The sequence below is a fragment of the Poecilia formosa genome, unplaced genomic scaffold (assembly GCF_000485575.1).
Source record: "Poecilia formosa unplaced genomic scaffold, Poecilia_formosa-5.1.2 Scaffold411, whole genome shotgun sequence".
Taxonomy (NCBI): domain Eukaryota; kingdom Metazoa; phylum Chordata; class Actinopteri; order Cyprinodontiformes; family Poeciliidae; genus Poecilia; species Poecilia formosa.
Window position 1 is genome coordinate 485,045 of NW_006800350.1, and position 17,406 is coordinate 502,450.

At 40.9% G+C, this 17,406-nt stretch overlaps 1 long non-coding RNA gene across 1 annotated transcript; it reads left to right on the forward strand.

Moving 5' to 3' along the window:
• Nucleotides 1–679: 679 nt before the first annotated feature.
• Nucleotides 680–2,411, forward strand: LOC107833589 (uncharacterized). The gene is made up of 2 exons (XR_001659352.1): nt 680–779; nt 2,314–2,411. It is a non-coding gene; the product is annotated as an uncharacterized LOC107833589 (long non-coding RNA).
• Nucleotides 2,412–17,406: the final 14,995 nt, after the last annotated feature.

The window sequence follows — 17,406 nt, forward strand, 5'->3', positions numbered from 1 at the left end:
AAAAATTTAAATTTTTTTTCCTGATTTAAAATTGTTTTATTTCTCAGCAAGGTATCACATCAGGAACAAAGAGGTATCAGGTTTTGCAGCCACAGAAGTCTATAAATTAAAGAAAATAATGACTAAAGTTAGAAAACAACTTTGATTTAAACGATGCACAGTAGCATTTTAATATTTTTTATAGTCTTTTGGTGTTTTGTTTTTAGCTTCTTACCCAACATGGAATCTTTTAAAATAGCATCACTGAATCTTAACGGGGCAAGGGAGGCTGAAAAACGGGCTTTAATTTATCAAACATTGAACCAAAAGAAAATCAACGTCATTTACCTGCAAGAAACGCACAGAGATTATTTAATATAGACACACTATCTAATATAGAGAATGGAGGGGGAGGTCATTTTAAGCCATGGCACCTCCCAGAGTGCAGGGGTGGGCTTCCTCTTTTCTAGAGCTTTCACTCCAAACTTTCTTGAAGTTGAACATGTCATTCAGGGGAGGTGTCTTTTAGTTGAGATAAAGTTTGATGATTTTAATATAGGTTTTATCAATATTTATGCTCCTATCACCAATGCAGAGAAAAAGCGTTTTTTTTAACAAATTGGGGAACGGTTGGGTGATTGTGGGTCTTGGGTCTGAGGATTATGTTTTAAGTGCACTGAAATTGAGTTTTTAGACTGTAATCATGCAGAGCCACATCCAGCGGCCCAACATGCTCTGCAGCAGCTGGTCTCGTCTCATGGCCTGGTGGATGTATGGAGGAGGATGCATGCAGGCTCCAGGTAGTACACATGGTCCCACATGAAGAAAAACAGAATCTCTTTAGTCTGTCTTGATCGTTTTTATTGTTTTAAACACCATTTTAACGCGTTTAAAACATGCCAGATTTTACCAGCGGTTTTTACAGATCACTCGTTGCTTTTAGGTAGTGTTTTTATCAGAAACATTTTACCTAGAAGTGCTTACTGGCATTTTAACTCTGCTTTAACTTATGATCAGGGTTTTAAAGAGATTTTACATTATTTTTGGACTGGTTTTAGACAAAGAAAGTCTGATTTTACCCGTCTTAAAGAGTGTTGGGACTATGGAAAAGTTCAGATAAAACTGCTGAGTCAACAGCACACTCTCAATGTCACCCGTGACATAACCAGATCTATCAGAGATCTGGAGATAAATATCGTGGAATTAGAACGACTTAGTGAATCCACAGAAAATCGAGAACATATTGAAGCTCTCAAATCTAAAAGGCTAACTTTAGCAAACCTGCTGGAAAACAAAGTCCAAGGCGTATTGGTCAGGTCCCGGATCCAGAACATCACAGAGATGGATGCTCCCTCTAGCTTTTTCTTCAGCTTGGAGAGGAAACACGGGCAGAGGAAGCTGATCCACTCTTTGCTGTCAGACATAGGGCAGCAACTGAGTGAACCAGGTCAGATCAGGAGGAGGGCTGTGGAGTTTTACTATTCTCTGTTCCAAAGTGAGTACAAGGAGAATGAGGAACTGTTCAGGGAGTTCTGCAATGAACTACCCCAGGTCTCTGAGGAGACCAACTCCGAGCTGGAGCGCCCCCTGGGGCTCCAAGAACTCCACACAGCCCTCCTCAGTATGCAGGGCCAGAAGTCCCCAGGTGTTGACGGGCTCACNATTAAAGAAAATAATGACTAAAGTTAGAAAACAACTTTGATTTAAACGATGCACAGTAGCATTTTAATATTTTTTATAGTCTTTTGGTGTTTTGTTTTTAGCTTCTTACCCAACATGGAATCTTTTAAAATAGCATCACTGAATCTTAACGGGGCAAGGGAGGCTGAAAAACGGGCTTTAATTTATCAAACATTGAACCAAAAGAAAATCAATGTCATTTACCTGCAAGAAACGCACAGAGATTATCTAATATAGAGAGTGGAGGGGGGAGGTCATTTTAAGCCATGGCACCTCCCAGAGTGCAGGGGTGGGCTTCCTCTTTTCTAGAGCTTTCATTCCAAACTTTCTTGAAGTTGAACATGTCATTCAGGGGAGGTGTCTTTTAGTCGAGATAAAGTTTGATCATTTTAATATAGTTTTTATCAATATTTATGCTCCTATCACCAATGCAGAGAAAAAGTGTTTTTTTAACAAATTGGGGAACGGTTGGGTGATTGTGGGTCTTTGGTCTGAGGATTATGTTTTTATAGGTGGGGATTTTAATTGCATTGAAAATGAGCTTTTAGACTGTAATCATGCAGAGCCACACCCAGCGGCCCAACATGCTCTGCAGCAGCTGGTCTCGTCTCATGGCCTGGTGGATGTATGGAGGAGGATGAATGCAGGCTCCAGGCAGTACACATGGTCCCACATTAAGGAAAACAGAATCTCTTTAGCCTGTCTTGATCGTTTTTATTGTTTTAAACACCATTTTTAACGCGTTTAAAACATGCCAGATTTTACCGGTGGCTTTTACAGATCACTCGTTGCTTTTAGGTAGTGTTTTTATCAGAAACATTTTACCTAGAAGCGCTTACTGGCATTTTAACTCTGCTTTAACTTATGATCAGGGTTTTAAAGAGGTTTTACATTATCTTTGGACTGGTTTTAGACAAAGAAAGTCTGATTTTACCTGTCTTAAACAGTGTTGGGACTATGGAAAAGTTCAGATAAAACTGCTGAGTCAACAGCACACTCTCAATGTCACCCGTGACATTACCAGATCTATCAGAGATCTGGAGATAAACATCGTGGAATTAGAACGACTTGGTGAATCCACAGGAAATCGAGAACATATTGAAGCTCTCAAATCTAAAAGGCTAGATTTAGCTAACCTGCTGGAAAGCAAAGTCCAAGGCGTATTGGTCAGGTCCCGGATCCAGAACATCACAGAGATGGATGCTCCTTCTAGCTTTTTCTTCAGCTTGGAGAGGAAGCACAGGCAGAGGAAGCTGATCCACTCTTTGCTGTCAGACACAGGGCAGCAACTGAGTGAACCAGGTCAGATCAGGAGGAGGGCTGTGGAGTTTTACTATTCTCTGTTCCAAAGTGAATACAAGGAGAACGAGGAACTGTTCAGGGAGTTCTGCACTGAACTACCCCAGGTCTCCGAGGAGACCAACTCCGAGTTGGAGTGCCCCCTGGGGCTCCAAGAACTCCACACAGCCCTCCTCAATATGCAGGGCCAGAAGTCCCCAGGCGTTGACGGGCTCACGGTGGAGTTCTACAAGGCCTACTGGGATCTTCTGGCCCGAGACTTGCTGGACGTCTACAACGAGAGCATGCTTACTGGTTCACTCCCCTTGTCCTGCCGCAGGGCAGTCATCACTCTGCTGCCCAAAAAGGGAAACCTGCAGGACATCAAGAACTGGCGCCCTGTGTCCCTCCTCTGCACCGACTACAAAATCCTCTCCAAGGCCCTGGCCACGAGGCTGGGGAAAGCTATGGAGCAGGTCATCCACCGGGATCAGACCTGTTGCGTCCCCAGCAGGTCTATGGTAGATAACATCTACCTGATTCGGGATGTTCTGGAGGTTTCCGGTTCATTAGGTTTACAAACTGGCTTGATTTCATTAGATCAAGAAAAGGCATTTGACCGCGTTGAACACAGCTTCCTCTGGAAAACCATGAGGGGGTTTGGATTCAGCGAGGGTCTTATTGCCAAGATCCAGGTTCTGTACAGTGACATTGAGAGTGTGCTGAAGATCAACGGTAGCCTGTGTGCTCCTTTTAGGGTGAGTAGAGGGCTGCACGGTCTCGGCTCTACACACTCTCCCTGGAACCCCTTCTCCAGAAAATATGCTTGTGTGCTTATGGTCTGGTTTTACCTGGTTTTAGTAACAATATGGTTTTATCTGCCTACGCTGATGATGTTGTTATTTTTATAAAAGATCAGCAAGATGTCAGTGTTTTAACCGAGATCACAGAGAAGTTCTCTGTACTGTCTGCTGCGAGGGTGAACTGGGGAAAGAGTGAAGCCCTGGCTGTGGGTGAGTGGTCTGATGGGCTCCCGGTTCTCCCTCAGGGTCTAGTATGGAAGAAAGACGGTTTTAAATATCTTGGTGTGTTTTTAGGCAATACAGATATTGTAAATAAAAATTGGGAAAACGTTGGGCAGAAAATCAAAAACAAGTTGTCTAAATGGAAGTGGCTTCACTCCCAGATGTCAAAGCGGGGCAGGGTGTTGGTTTTAAATAATCTTGTAGCATCACAGCTGTGGCACAAACTTTCTGTTTTAGACCCACCACCTGGTTTATTAGTCAAAATACAGTCAGAGATGGTCGACTTTTTCTGGAACGGTCTACACTGGCTGCTACAGTCTGTGTTGTTTTTACCAAGAGAGGAGGGGGGCCAGGGCCTTGTCCACCTGGCCAGCAGAACAGCAACTTTTCGTTTACAGTTTCTACAAAAATATCTGACAGGATCTCCTGTGTGGAGGGATGTGGCCAGCTGTATGCTGCTGGATGCTGCTGTTTTTAACTGATTTTAGTCTTTTACATTTAAAGGGTTTGCCTCAGTTTTATCGGGGTGTTTTTAAATCCTGCGCTCTTTTTAAGCTGAAAGGAACAAAAATGCATAATTCTCTGCATTGGCTTTTAGAAGAATAACTAATGTGTGGAGCAAGACTGGACGTCTGCAACAGCACCATGCCGGGCTTTTCTGAGGCCTTGTCCAGGTCTGGGACGGTGACCCTGCGGCATCTGGTGCAGGTGGCGGGACCAGACCTCTCTAATGTCCAAGAGGCTGGCTTGATGCTTGGGGTCCGGTCCGCCAGACTGGTACGGCGCTTCCAGGAGCGGGTGAAGGAGCATCTGACAGCTGAGGAGAAGCGGCTCCTGCAGCTAAACGCAACAAAAAAGTGCCTGCCTGACCCAAACGACCCGTTCCCGGATGTGGCCTTGGATCCAGGTTTTGTGGAAGATGGTGGTCCCCTGCTGCAGAGTATCGTGCCAGGAATGGATTTATGTAAAACTGGTCCAAAAGTACTGTACAAACACTGTACAAAGATTTTTAACAGGAGAACTCTCAACAAAAGGCCCAGCAGTGTCTGGAGTAACAAACTTGGAGGACAAAATCCACAGTGGAGGACTTTGTACAAGCCTCTGATAAAGAAAAGGACTGGTGACCTTCAGTGGAGGATTCTTCATGGCTCCATCGCTACGAACTCATTTTTATCGGTCGTCAGTCCTGGGGTTTTAAATGAGTGTCCTTTTTGCAGTTTGTCTGAGAGTGCTTTTCATGTTTTTATGGATTGTGTACGGTTGACTGGTTTTTAAAAAATTTTTACGAGATTTTTTTAGCCTTTTTGGCGTGGTTTTTACCAGTTCTGTTTTTATCTACTGTGTGCATTACAGTCAAGCCACTAGTTTTAAATTCTGTATTTTAAATTATTTAATTGCAGAGGCCAAAATGTCTATTTACTTAACTCGATACGACAAATTGCAGGCTGGACCTCAGCTTGATGCCGTGGCTCTGTGGAAGTGTAACATCAAGTCCAGGTTGAGATTGGAGTTTTGCTTCCACAGAGCCACCAGGGATTTAAATAGTTTTTTACAACTGTGGGGTTTTAAGAATGTATTGTGCACCGTTTCTGATCAGGAAGAACTAATAAATAAGCTGCTCATGTAAATATTTGTTGTTTTTTATTTAATTTCTTTGACCTAATTATGTAACAGTTTATTGTTAAATTATTGTACAATAAATGTTTTGTTAAAAATCAAAAAAAATCTTCTTCTTCTTCTTTAGGTTTTAACAGGAGCTTACATCCATTAATGTTGCACTACTGCCATCTATTGGATCCTAATATCTATAACAGTATTTTTTAAAAATGAAAAATCTTCTTTTTCCCCCTCAATACTCTTTAACTGATCAATCACATTCTCAAATTTCAATTCCCTACTAAAACCTAATTCCGTTTTTAATAATCTTCTTTGATTTGCATATTTTCTACGACTAATAAAAACATGTTCCATCATTTCTACAGTATCACACCAACTACATAAACCAGTAAGATGTTTCCCCATCTTAAAAAGAGTTCCATTTAAAAACTGTGCCTGGTTCTTATTCAATTTATAATTATCTCCTCCCTCCTGTTTATTCCTCTGACCCTTACTACATCAACTGTATTTTGTATCCTATATAAATGTCTTCCATTTATTTCATTATCCCACCTAATTTTCCATATCTTCTTGCTTTCTCTCCAAACTATACTTTTGCCTTCAGATTTAGATAACTTTATTGGCAAATCAATATCTTCTTTATTAATTGCCTCCTTAAGCCAACCTATCTGCTCTTTCTTTACCCAAAATACCTGAGCAGGAGTACAGAATAATAATATTACATTTTTAATATATTTTGATGATTATTTGCACATCCCTGTTCAATACTCAACAATGCAGATAATGAAACACTACAAACTAATTTTTTATTTATATTGGCATCCTCCATCCATATAGCACACAATTCTACTGCATAAATACTCAGATGTTCCTTTTGAAATATTAATCTTTAAATCAGGAATCACTACTGCTATACTGGTTGCTTCATTTTTGGGTCTTTCGAACCATCAGTATAAATTTGCAAATAATCATTATATTCATTCTGTATTTGATTATAAAATTCTTGGCAAATTTCTATTGTATTTATTTTCTTAATATTTGATAGTGTTCTGTCTACATTAATATATTTCCATGTCCATGTAGGTCTCAAAGGCCACAATACTGTTGGACTAAATTCTTTATAATATTCATTAAATATTTTTTGCTCTGTCATCCCTAACCCACCCCAAACTGTTAAATTGTTTCTTTCCTCTTTCCCAACAATTTTCTAATACTTTCTTAACTGGATGATCTTCATTATATCCTTTTAAATTTATCCAATAATTAATCATTATCTGTTGTCTTCTGATACATAATGGCATTTCTCCTGATTCTACTTGTAAAGCACACACTGGCATTGATTTAACTGCCCCTAAACAAATTCTCAATGCTCTGGCTTGAATAACATCTAATTTTTTTTAACTTAGTTTTAGCCGCTGAACCATACACCACACTCCCATAATCTGTTCTTGATCGAATGAGTGACACATAAATATTTTTAAGTGATTTTCTTTTTCTTGACAAGGTTGTAACATAACTGGCGTCGAAGTATTGGCAAACCGCTTCTCTTAAGATGCAGGTAACGAGGTAATTGCCGACCGGTGTGTAGATGACGTCAGGGAGTCCGTCCTCCTGCCTCCAGGACTCCATCTGGTGGAGAAAACCCCCCAACCTCCACCCAGAGCTAGAAATACCCATAACTTAACACACGTGGGCACAGCGAACAAGATTGCAGCTGGCTAGGTATGTAATTGTAGGGATAGGGTTAGGGTAAGGGTTAGACCAGGGGCCACCAACGCGGTGCCCGCGGGCCCCCTATCGCCCGTGGGCCCCTTGTTAGTTGCCCGCGGGGCAAGTTCTAAAAATAGCCATTGTCATTAGGGAGCATTGCCAAATAAATTATTTAATTTAATATTTTTACATTGAAGTAGTAAAAATTGTTTATATTCAGAATTTAAAAAAAAGCTAATTATTAAAAACATTTAAATGTAAATTTTTATGCATAAATGTTATCGGAGGGCAGCAGCGCCTGCANAGGGCAGTCATCACTCTGCTGCCCAAAAAGGGAAACCTGCAGGACATCAAGAACTGGCGCCCTGTGTCCCTCCTCTGCACCGACTACAAGATCCTCTCCAAGGCCCTGGCCACGAGGCTGGGGAAAGCTATGGAGCAGGTCATCCACCGGGATCAGACCTGTTGCGTCCCCAGCAGGTCTATGGTAGATAACATCTACCTGATTCGGGATGTTCTGGAGGTTTCCGGTTCATTAGGTTTACAAACTGGCTTGATTTCATTAGATCAAGAAAAGGCATTTGACCGCGTTGAACACAGCTTCCTCTGGAAAACCATGAGGGGGTTTGGATTCAGCGAGGGTCTTATTGCCAAGATCCAGGTTCTGTACAGTGACATTGAGAGTGTGCTGAAGATCAACGGTAGCCTGTGTGCTCCTTTTAGGGTGAGTAGAGGGCTGCACGGTCTCGGCTCTACACACTCTCCCTGGAACCCTTTCTCCAGAAAATATGCTCGTGTGTTTATGGTCTGGTTTTACCTGGTTTTAGTAACAATATGGTTTTATCTGCCTATGCTGATGATGTTGTTATTTTTATAAAAGATCAGCAAGATGTCAGTGTTTTAACCGAGATCACAGAGAAGTTCTCTGTACTGTCTGCTGCAAGGGTGAACTGGGGAAAGAGCGAAGCCCTGGCTGTGGGCGAGTGGTCTGATGGGCTCCCGGTTCTCCCTCAGGGTCTAGTATGGAAGAAAGACGGTTTTAAATATCTTGGTGTGTTTTTAGGCAATACAGATATTGTAAATAAAAAATGGGAAAACGTTGAGCAGAAAATCAAAAACAAGTTATCTAAATGGAAGTGGCTTCACTCCCAGATGTCAAAGCAGGGCAGGGTGTTGGTTTTAAATAATCTTGTAGCATCACAGCTGTGGCACAAACTTTCTGTTTTAGACCCACCACCTGGTTTATTAGTCAAAATACAGTCAGAAATGGTCGACTTTTTCTGGAATTGTCTACACTGGCTGCCACAGTCTGTGTTGTTTTTACCAAGAGAGGAGGGGGGCCAGGGCCTTGTCCACCTGGCCAGTAGAACAGCAACTTTTTGTTTACAGTTTCTACAAAAATACCTGACAGGATCTCCTGTGTGGAGGGATGTGGCCAGCTGTATGCTGCTCTGTTTTTAACTGATTTTAGTCTTTCACATTTAAAGGGTTTGCCTCAGTTTTATCAGGATGTTTTTAAATCCTGTGCTCTTTTTAAGCTGAAAGGAGCAAAAATGCATAATTCTCTCCATTGGCTTTTAGAAGAATAACTACTGTGCGGAGCAATACTGGACGTCTGCGATAGCACCATGCCGGGCTTTTCTGAGGCCTTGTCCAGGTCTGGGACGGTGACCCTGCGGCATCTGGTGCAGGTGGGGGGACCAGACCTCTCTAATGTGCAAGAGGCTGGCTTGATGCTTGGGGTCCGGTCCGCCAGACTGGTACGACGCTTCCAGGAGCGGGTGAAGGAGCAGCTGACAGCTGAGAAGAAGCGACTCCTGCAGCTAAACGCAACAAAAAAGTGCCTGCCTGACCTGAACGACCCGTTCCCGGATGTGGCCTTGGATCCAGGTTTTGTGGAAGACGGTGGTCCCCTGCTGCAGAGTATCGTGCCAGGAATGGATTTATGTAAAACTGGTCCAAAAGTACTGTACAAACACTGTACAAAGATTTTTAACAGGAGAACTCTCAACAAAAGGCCCTGCAGTGTCTGGAGTAACAAACTTGGAGGACAAAATCCACAGTGGAGGACTTTGTACAAGCCTCCAATAAAGAAAAGGACTGGTGACCTTCAGTGGAGGATTCTTCATGGCTCCATCGCTACGAACTCATTTTTATCGGTCGTCAGTCCTGGGGTTTTAAATGAGTGTCCTTTTTGCAGTTTGTCTGAGAGTGCTTTTCATGTTTTTATGGATTGTGTACGGTTGACTGGTTTTTAAAAAATTTTTACGAGATTTTTTTAGCCTTTTTGGCGTGGTTTTTACCAGTTCTGTTTTTATCTACTGTGTGCATTACAGTCAAGCCACTAGTTTTAAATTCTGTATTTTAAATTATTTAATTGCAGAGGCCAAAATGTCTATTTACTTAACTCGATACGACAAATTGCAGGCTGGACCTCAGCTTGATGCCGTGGCTCTGTGGAAGTGTAACATCAAGTCCAGGTTGAGATTGGAGTTTTGCTTCCACAGAGCCACCAGGGATTTAAATAGTTTTTTACAACTGTGGGGTTTTAAGAATGTATTGTGCACCGTTTCTGATCAGGAAGAACTAATAAATAAGCTGCTGATGTAAATATTTGTTGTTTTTTATTTCATTTCTTTGACCTGATTATGTAACAGTTTATTGTTAAATTATTGTACAATAAATGTTTTGTTAAAAAAAAAAAAATCTTCTTCTTCTTTAGGTTTTAACAGGAGCTTACATCCATTAATGTTGCACTACTGCCATCTATTGGATCCTAATATCTATAACAGTATTTTTTTTAAAACGAAAAATCTTCTTTTTCCCCTCAATACTCTTTAACTGATCAACCACATTCTTAAATTTCAATTCCCTACTAAAACCTAATTCCGTTTTTAATAATCTTCTTTGATTTGCATATTTTCTACAACTAATAAAAACATGTTCCATCGTTTCTACAGTATCACACCAACTACATAAACCAGTAAGATGTTTCCCCATCTTATAAAGAGTTTCATTTAAAAAACTGTGCCCGGTTCTTATTCGATTTATAATTATCTCCTCCCTCCTGTTTATTCCTCTGTTCCTTACTACATCAACTGTATTTTGTATCCTTATATAAATGTCTTCCATTTATTTCATTATCCCACCTAATTTTCCATATCTTCTTGCTTTCTCTCCAAACTATACTTTTGCCTTCAGATTTAGATAACTTTATTGGCATATCAATATCTTCTTTTTTAATAGCCTCCTCAGCCAACCTATCTGCTCTTTCTTTACCCAAAATACCTGAGCAGGAGTCCAGAATAATATTACATTTTTATTTTTTTCACATATCCTATGATGAACTGCCATAACCTCATATAATATATTTTGATGATTATTTGTACTTCCCTTTTCAATACTCAACAATGCAGATAATGAAACACTACAAACTAATTTTTTATTTATATTGGCATTCTCCACCCATTCTAAAGCTAATATAGCACACAATTCTACTGCATAAATACTCAGATGGTCTTTTTGAAATATTAATCTTTAACTCAGGAATCACTACTGCTATACTGGTTGCTTCATTTTTGGGTCTTTCGAACCATCAGTATAAATTTGCAAATAATCATTATATTCATTCTGTATTTGATTATAAAATTCTTCGCAAATTTCTATTGTATTTATTTTCTTAATATTTGATAGTGATCTGTCTACATTAATATATTTCCATGTCCATGTAGGTCTCAAAGGCCACAATACTGTTGGACTAAATTCTTTATAATATACATTAAATATTTTTTGCTCTGTCATCCCCAACCCACCCAAAACTGTTAAATTGTTTCTTTCCTCTTTCCCAACAATTTTCTAATACTTTCTTAACTGGATGTTCTTCATTATATCCTTTTGAATTTATCCAATAATTAATCATTATCTGTTGTCTTCTGATACATAATGGCATTTCTCCTGATTCTACTTGTAAAGCACATACTGGCATTGATTTACCTGCCCCTAAACAAATTCTCAATGCTCTGGCTTGAATAACATCAAATTTTTTTTAACCTAGTTTTCGCCGCTGAACCATACACCACACTCCCATAATCTGTTCTTGATCGAATGAGTGACACATAAATATTTTTAAGTGATTTTCTTTTTCTTGACAAGGTTGTAACATAACTGGCCTCGACGTATTGGCAAACCGCTTCTCTTAAGATGCAGGTAACGAGGTAATTGCCGACCGGTGTGTAGATGACGTCAGAGAGTCTCCAGGACTCCATCTGGTGGAGAAAACCCCCAAACCTCCACCCAGAGCTAAAAATACCCAGAACTTAACACACGTGGGCACAGCGAACAAGATTGCAGCTGGCTAGGTATGTAATTGTAGGGGTAGGGTTAGACTGTAGAAATGAATGGAAGTCAAGGGAAAGTCCCCACAAAGATAGCGTAACAAACGTCTTTGTGCGTTTGCATGTGTGATTCTTTAATTATCCTAATTAGGACAATTTTTGGCATATTTACTAACCCTCTGAAAATCGATGGGCCTTATGGGGACCTTTATAGCTTTATAGCTCCACTGTAGAAAATGAGGCTCTAACATTCACAAATGACAGTGAAATAAAATCCAGTCCAACATCTGGTTTGAGGTGATTCCTCTGGAACCTGTTGAAGGAAAAATATCCCAACTTCAGAAGATGAGCTTTAACCTAACAGAGCTCTGTGGTTCCTCTTGTCAGTATGAGAGTCAGGGTGAGGAGGNATCCCAACTTCAGAAGATGAGCTTTAACCTAACAGAGCTCTGTGGTTCCTCTTGTCAGTATGAGAGTCAGGGTGAAGAGGCGCCATGTTAGGAAGAGAAGTGGAAGCTGGAGGATCTTTAGACAAACAGGTCATGATGCTGGGCTACTGATTATCCCTCTGTCTGGACACAGGATCAATAGAACCAGTTTAAAAGCTAAAATGAATGGTTATATGCCAGACATGGAAAACTGGGATGCACTCCATGCCATGATGTTCACAATTTAGGTCTCATGGCATCTCAAGGTTCAACATTGCAGCCAGTGGGCTGAAGGAGGAAATACAGCTTTATTTTGTAGCAATTCAAGAGCTACTTAAAAAAATTAATCAGCACAGAAACACAAAGAAGCAGTTATAAAAGGATGTGTGTGTGTGTGTGTGTGTGTGTGTGTGTGTGTGTGTGTGTGTGTGTGTGTGTGTGTGTGTGTTTGATGTAATCTAGCACTCTATAAGTTTTTGAGTAATATGTCAGAATAATATGTGAGTAGCATCTTGACCTCATCCTCTCAGCCACCATAATGTAACACAGAGCCATGTCATGGCTGCTTCTGTGTGTATCAGGAGAGAACTGGCAGCAGTTCTTTTCAGCACAGGTTATGTATGGAGAAAGAAGCTCAGTGTGCTTCACAGAAACACTGCTCATTTATTTGTGTGAGAGCAGTCAGGCTGACACACATACTCATGCTTGTTGATTTGCCTTCTTCAACATCTCCAGTCTAGAGAGGCATGCACTGCAGAGGCTTAAAATAGCCCAGCGGGTCTTCTGTGGGCCTCCTTTGTGTGGTATCAGTTGGACGTTATTAAACAAGGGGGGAAGGCTGAACTACCATAGACCCCCAAAACTTGTACCCTCACCTGCAGATTATCAGTCATATTTCAGTCAGGCACCAAGCAGTGAGCTTTCTCAGACCCAGATCCATCATATGCAGAACCAACCTGAAAATAACACTGTGTTCACAAATCAGTTTTTTTCACAGTTTATTCAGTTTATTTACTCAATTTAACAAATTCCATGATAAATTTACAACACATCATTACTGTAAAATAATAGAGAGTGAATCAGGTCTCCAAAGAATTTATTTAAAGCTTATACAGTGAACATGGGAACACACAACTCCATAGATTGATGTTACCTTTGAACAGGCAGAAACAGGCCCTACAAGTGATCTCAGGTATATCTTTAACTGTTTTTTAAAAGTGGAGATGAGTTTCAGCCTTTTTAATCTCTCATTGAGCTCGTTCCAAACCTTTGTGCCCCTCCAAGCAAAAGTTTGTCTGGTAATATTAAGTCTTCTAGTTTGCCAGAGATAAGATGTTTATTCCTAGTTCTGCAAGTATGCTGAGGACCACTGGTTGGAACGAGCTCAGTCAATCTATGATTAGTTTTATTTACAACTTGGAACATTATGCAGGCGTTTTGATACATACATATCCCCATTTTCAATTTTAAGATTTATACGATCGGTTAATGATAAAAATTTATTTGGTCTAAACAAAGTATAAAATTTGTTTTGCTGATGTTAAGAAATAATTTGTTACACTTAAACTGGGTATTTATTTTCTGTAATTCTACATTTACTATTTCCTCTAGTTCATATAGATTTCCATGTGAAAAAACAAGCTTGTGTCATCAGCAAAAATAATCTTGTGAAATATTTTAGAAAAGTTTACAAAGTTATTAATATTCATGAAGCGTAATTGTCCCCAGATTGAACCCTGGGGTCTCCATTTTGAGATTTCTGATGATTAATAGTTACACAATGTTGTCTATCAAAAGATAACTTTTAAACCAAATATGCCGCTTGTAAGGATTTGGTTTTCTGTGTGTCAATTTAGTTCCTGTGTTGTCTAGTCTGCCCTTGATTGCTCCCAGCTGTGTCTTGTGGTCCCTGATTACCTCTTGTGTATTTAATCTCACCTGTGTTCCCTGCTCTCTGGACCCTAATCGTGTCTTTGTTGTCGTTGCTGGTTCCATTTGTGTTCTTTGACCAGTTGCTACCAGAGTCTGAGCTTCTTGCCTCTGCTCACCTGTGCTGCCTGGATTTCTGTATATCTTCTTCATCATTAAATTATCTATTTTCTCACTACAACCTGGGTTCACCGCGTCATCCCATAATGTTGCAGCTTACCCAGTGATATTTTCAAATCTACCGTGTCAAAGCCCTAGACGGGTCTAAGAAAAATGCCAATGCCACAATCAACCTGTCTTGTGTATCATGAATTTTTTCAATAGGGTCCAAAATAGCCAAACGGGTGAAGTGAGTTTGAAGGTTGCCAGCTTTGTTGTTACTCTTAGAGTATTTTTCACAAAAATCCTCAAAATAAGCTTTTTGATTGCGATTAAAGGATTTCTCAAAATGCATGAGAGTCAAGACAACACATCATAGACAAGTATGTCTATGATGAGGGAATAACATAACAGCATGTAAAAAAAAAAAGCAATTTTTAAAAAAAAACGGCCCCTTAAAAACTGGGTAAAAAGTTTTTTTTGGTTTGTTTGTCTCCCCCCAACCCCCCAAGAACTACATTTGTTGGTTTGTCCAAGTTTTAAACTCAGGAAACTGATTGTTTTCATGAATATGATACTAAGCCTTGAGCACACCGTTTCCAACAGTGATTTCTGATTGGTAAACAGTGGGTTATTTCCACTTTTTAATTAGATCCAGCAAAGCACTGCAGTGACTGTTGTGTACTTAGTGGAGCAAAGAGAGAACAAAAGAAATGGAGAAGTATTGTGAGTCCAACTCAAAAGAAAGTAGACCTGCGAGCTGAGCAGGTAATGCCGGGGCCATGTGTTGCTGTGTTGCAATTTTAGGAGCTTGGGATTTTGTAGCTGTTGGGCATCCATCCATCCATTTTCTGTACACCTTTGTCCCTTAGTGGGGTCAGGAGAGGTGCTGGTGCCTCTCCAGCTAACATTCCAGGCGAGAGGCGGGGTCACCTGGACAGGTCGCCAGTCTGTCGCAGAGCTGTTGGGCAGAGATTTCAATTTTTTGTGATAACTTCATGTTTTGTATGCCTTCATTTAGAATGGTGATTTATCATTTAAATTTACTAACATATTTTGTATGTATCCATTCCACTCTACACTCCACCAACCATGTCTACTGCTTCCTCACATTGCTCACTGCTTTGGTCAGATGACAGTAGGTTTGTTGAAATAGGTGCATGAGGGCATCTTCAGCTCCAACTCCTAATTTGTGCTTGTTTGTTAACTCCGGTGTTCCAACAGGACAACAGGTCTACAGTCAGAGTGTGACTGTTCTTGGATCAGAACCAGGCAGGATGTCTTGCACAACACTCCAACTGTCTACTGCAGGGGTGGGCAACTCCAGGCCTGTAGGGCCCGTCTCCTGCAACTTTTAGATTTGTCTCTACTTCAACACACCTGAGTGAAATGAGGTCGTTAGCAGGACTCTGGAGAACTTTACTGCACTTAGTAGGTGATTCAGCTGTTGGATTCAAGTGTTGGACCAGGGAGACATCTAAGAGTTGCAGGACACCGGCCCTCGAGGACCAGGATTGCCCACAACCTGGTCTACTGGGTCAAACTAGGGTTGAAGAGATGTTGCAGAATCCCAACATGCACAAGCCTTTAAGGACTGTGGGTCTGACACCATCTGGACCAGGGGTGTCCAAAGTCGGTCCTCGAAGGACGGCATCCTGCATGTTTTAGTTCTCTCCCTGGTTTAATGCACCTGGATCAAATGATGGATCGTTACAAGGCTTAAGCAGAACACTGACTTGGTGAGGAGGTTGTTATAACCACTAGGGAGAGAACTAAAACATGCAGGATGCCGGCCCTCGAGGACCGACTGGACCCATAAAACTGTCCTGTACAGTTTCTCTCAGTTAAACATGCATGTACAAAATCAGTTATTAACATTGCTATAGTTACACAATACTAGTGCTGCTCTGGATAAATGTAAATTTTGTGGCACATCAGCCCTACCAACAAATTTTCACATCTGCCACTGAAAGAGAGATAAACAGAATTTCTTCCCATGGTGAAAAGCAAGCTAAAGCAAATTAACCTGAGCTTGAAATAAAATGAGGGTAAACATCGGTGTGGCTATGAAGAGAGGGCTGTTGTGCAGCAAAGAGCCAGAGGGGGTTGGGAGCGGGGGAGAACTCCTGTTAGGTGGGCTTGTTGTAGTTTTCAGGCTAAGTCCACAGTTTTCTCTGAACTTCATGCTGGAGCTTTAGCCTTGCTGTGAGTTTTTTCTTTTTTGCAGAAGGTTTCCCTGACATTGTTTTCCTATACTGGTCTCCACTCAGGGTCGCAACTATATATTATTCAGGTGGATGCGAACACATAAATCAGCGCCCCCCCAAGGAAAGTACGTGAAGGTGAAGGGGCACACGCGCTACATTTCCCAGGTGAATGATGCATACACAACATATGCTCGCTCTACCCCCCCGACACGAAGGTACGTGAAAGGTAAAACTCGCTACATTTACCCCGTTGTGGGCGCGAGGTGAAGAAGTGCAAGTGCGCTCAAGTGGATGCGAACACATCATCATCGCCCCGCCCCCTCCAGACGGGGTTTTGACGTCCCTTCTGGCGTCATTGACTACATTCAATGTTATTTAGACCAAGAAGCATCAAACACGATGTTTTTTTGATGGTTTAATTTTTTTTTATTGCTTAAATGTAAATGATAAAACTGAACTGCATTTACTCCCAGACAATAAGGTAACACGAACACAAAATAAGGAAAATAAAAATAAAAGTATGTGAAAACCCCACTTGAATGTGAATAGTACTTTTCCTAAGTTTTTGTCTCATAAAGATGTAACGTGTCGGTCTGTGCGCTGAAGTGCATGAAATGCATCTATGAGGTCATTTCATTCTCACTAACCCCCCCACCCAAAAAAAAACAAACAAAAAAAACGGGTTGGATCAGCAGATTAACTCCAAACAGGTTTGAACATTTTTAAGGTACACAATCCCGTATGCAATGCCTGGCTGCTCAAAGATGTGCCGCATTGTGGAGCGTTTGACTCTGATGGATAACATCGCCAATGGAAGGATTCAGAGGGAGCATATGTTCAGAGATCATATTTATCTTCTGTTGATGGTTTATTAGTCTTTAGATTAATCCAGACTGATCATCCTGGAGCTCTGAGCAAAACTTAAAGAAGGAGCCGTGCGGTACTGGTACCGGTGCAACTGCAGTCATCGAGCCGCCAGCTTTGTGAATGCGCCTCTCTGGACAAAAATAATCTTTATTCTGTAAATGTACAACTTATGTACATGATTCTACTATTTAGAATAAACGTCCACATTCCCCACTCAAAGACTCTCTGACTCTCTGTCTGTCTTTAAATCCCG